Genomic DNA, 3,827 nt, shown 5'->3' on the forward strand with positions numbered 1-3,827 from the left:
AAGGATATTCTTCATCTGGATGACCCCTTTGTTCCACAAGTGTGCATTATTGGCATTTTCACATCTGTTCATCACTTGGAGCAACTGTCTTTAGTCCCTTATTAAGCTCAAACATCCATTTCCCCCTCCCATGCTCCTCCACACCATACTTTTTTTTTTTTTTTTAATCTAAACACATTTTCTAAAGTTTATGACATGCTGTGTAATTAAAATCAAGTTGGCAGAAAAGAACTGTTTCATCCACTACAGCTCTTTTCATTTTATAATCCTCCAGCTGGAGTGCAGGTGGGGAATTTGAAGTGCTCCCATACTCAGTGGCAACAGCAAGGCCAAGGTCATGGACATGACTAATGACACTGAATGTTCGCTGTGACCCTTCTTGTGGCAGCCTAACTTTCAGAAGCTTTACACGATGCTTTCTGACAATGAGATCTCATAGGCTATTTTCTATGAGCATCCGAAAACCAGAAATCACTTCTGCAAGTTGTGACTTCTGCACTCACACTGGGGATTGCACAGGAAAGGTATAAACTGCTCAGCACTTCCAGTGCCCCCAAGGCTTTTTCTCACTTTTAACTTCCTTCTGTTATATGTGAACTATATCTCCATTCTCCTTGCAGACTCCTTCCCAATATCTTGTTAAAGTAAATGAACTTTAAAATTGGAGGTGGTTCTCCAGAGAAGTAATTCAGCAATAATTCAGCCTACAAAAGTTCCCAAGTCTGTAATTTATTGATTTAGCTAACAGTTTGTACTGTCTGGTTAACAGTTTCCTATCTTATTACCCTGTGTTTTCATTATACCCAACCTGTCTGGTTTAAGGAATATCAATCTTTGGCAGCTTACAATTGCTAACAGTAGCTGTTAAACATCTCTAAACTTGCCTTTACTTCTTTTTGGAGCCTCTTAAAGCTTCCTGATTTGGAGGGTTGGCAGAGAGTTAAAAAGATTTACTTTTCTTCCCAAGAAAAACAACAAAAAATATTTTAATCCTCACTTTTGTCTCCAAAAGAGAGACAGGCGGCTCTGCACTACTGATGCTTGTGCAAAATCCTCAGCTGCACTTCCCATCCAGCCTGCAGAAAGCGTTCACGAGCTTTTTGTCACGTCATCCTCCTTCTTCATAGCCATAAATGCAGACAATGCGCGGTTGCCTGGTAGGAGGAATAACAGAAAGCATCAATGCACTTTATGACTCCTGGCGTGGAAGACAGATGAGATCTTACTGTGTTTTTAAGACAGACTAGATACTGACACTTGTAGCTGAGGAAAGTTTCCCAAGGTCAGAGCTGCTAAAATTGGACCTGTAAAGAGGAATGTGTGAGGAGAGTGGGAATAATGCAAAGCAAATGTTCGGTACATTTGGATATGTGAAACAACTTTAATTCAACAAAAGACAAGCACTTTGTTCTTGTGTTCGGAGGGTATTTGAATGATGAAGTAGGTAATGGCTTTCAAACTGTTGTCTGAGTTGCAAAGGAAAAAGAAAAAAAAAAGGTAGACAATAAATTCAAAGTTCACATGTGTCACAGTACTGACGCACATATCGGGAGCACTCTCATGCTCTTATAGAAATGCTGGCCCCACGGTGCAGTCAGGAGCCAGGAAAAGCCCTCATGACTAGAGTGACCAACACACCAGCTGCCTGCTCAAAGAAAAACCACGCACAGACATTTTTAGGCAAGAGAAACAAAGAAGCTCTTCATCAGTTGCTGCAGACAATAATTACGTAGCTCAGTTTATCAGCTCAAACCTGGCTCATCTGCCTCGATGAAGGGCTGTAGGGTAATGATATGATTTTCAGCTGGTATTTAGAGGCCATTCGTCCCATATGGCTAATATCAGCATTAATAAGGAGGTCTGCTCAGGACACCGAGAAGTTCCATGAGAAAGAAAGTATACAAGCTTTCCATCACACTGATAGAAAAGTGATTATTTGTCCGGCTTTATATGAAACTAACAGCTATTTCTGTACAAGCAATGGAACTATTTTGTGAGAAACAGGGAAAACAAGATCAATGCCATCCTCCTGTTAGAGCTATCTGCCTAGATCAGGCTGGTTTTTATGAACAAAATCCTACATATTCTGCTGTCTTTAAACAGATGACACTGCTGAGAGCTGTGGCTTTACTTTCATGTGGGTTCTGGCTCTATCATTGCTCACACAGAATCACTAAGGTTGGAAGAGACCACTGAGATCATCTTGCCCAACCCTCAGACCATCCCCACCATGCCTACTAAGCCATGTCACTCAGTGCCACATCTCCATGTTTCTTGAACATCTCCAAGGATGGTGACTCCACAAACTCCCTGAGAACAGACCTGCTGGATTTCCTATTTCTGGAACAGCACAAGTTAGTAGGGAGACTTTGAAGGGAGCTGCGCAGATGCTCTACACTCCTGTAGTGACCATTCCTTCTCCAGAGCCCAATTATCTCTTGATATCACCGCTTCTGATGTGTGTCCTGTACACCTGCTTGGACCACACAGAGCTCCTTAACCTTTCCAGTCTTCCAAAAGAAATGTAACAGCTATCTCTATCGTTTTCTCCATTTCCTCTGTGATGATCAAGTGACTGTTCGGCATCTCCTGCCACTATTTTGAGCCCAAGGACTGCAGCAGTCTAGACACATTAGCACTTCCAATGTTGAGCTCACAGGCTGTATCAATTAGTGGGCTGATTTCTGCCCACATATCCCAGGAGGCAGCACATATACTCTCCTAGACTGCAGCACTGATGAACAGAGACTGTTCACGGATGGCAGAGTCTCCTCACCCAGGGGACTGGTTAGTGTGTGCTGTCCCTGCCCCTCTTTGCAGGACTACTTTCTCATCTAATGTCTTTCCAAGACAATGTTTCTTATAGAATCAAAATGGTTTTGGTGGGACTCCTGACGCAGCTTACAGCTTTCTTCTAAGAATGGTCAAGCTGATTCCCTCTGCATGGCAGAGCACATTCTCAGCCCTTAAGCAATGTTCTTGTTCCCACAGCATCATCCCACTCATAGACCAGCCACTGGGAGCTTCTATGTCTGCATCTTTTGACCCTGAAACAACTGAAGAAGATGAATCTCCATAACCCCACCACCTCCACACCCAGCAGCACAGGAGCACTGCTCTGACTGAGGCAGCTTGCATGACTCAGAGCTCTCCGTGCAATTGCAGCAACCTTTGTTAGGAATAAAACCTATAGTTTTGACCAAAATAAACTCAGCATTGGGCTAGGTTGAACTGGCCCATTGTCATCAGACAGGCTATGTAGTGTAGCTCTCCTCTCCCATCTCTTTTCTTCGTCATTTAGCTCAACCTCCTGCAAACCTTCTGGCCCATCTATTCCCAGGTATGAATAAAATAGTCTGAGCTGTACTTTGTCTTCTTTTCCTGACAAATACCCCATTTTGAACTTTCCAGCCAGTTATTTCAAGCTGTGGTGGCATTTATCAAACTAACAATATCTGGTTATCTGGTGGTTAATCAATATTATATGGTAAAAAATAGAATCCCACAATTAATAGCGCACTGTACAATAGCTGTGCTCCTGTGCTAGTCTGGACATAATACAAATTACTTCTTTCTCTCTCTCTCACTTTGCCTTCTCTCTGGAGGAGAATTTGGTATAACAATTATTGGAACTTTGTAGCATTTCAAGGATAAGACAGCTTAGCTGTTGGCTTTTCTGCATTACTCACCCAAGGTTATTATGGCCATGGATGCCAGTGATAGCCTGGAGTCTCTGTTCTGCCCAGACGTTTCTTGTGACATGTTTGTGCTAAAGTTACAACCCCTAGGGCAAAGTCCTGGAGTAGAGATTGCAAATCTAAATGAAA

This window comes from Phasianus colchicus, chromosome 5, assembly GCF_987193195.1.
Source record: "Phasianus colchicus chromosome 5, bPhaCol1.hap1.1, whole genome shotgun sequence".
Lineage (NCBI taxonomy): Eukaryota > Metazoa > Chordata > Aves > Galliformes > Phasianidae > Phasianus > Phasianus colchicus.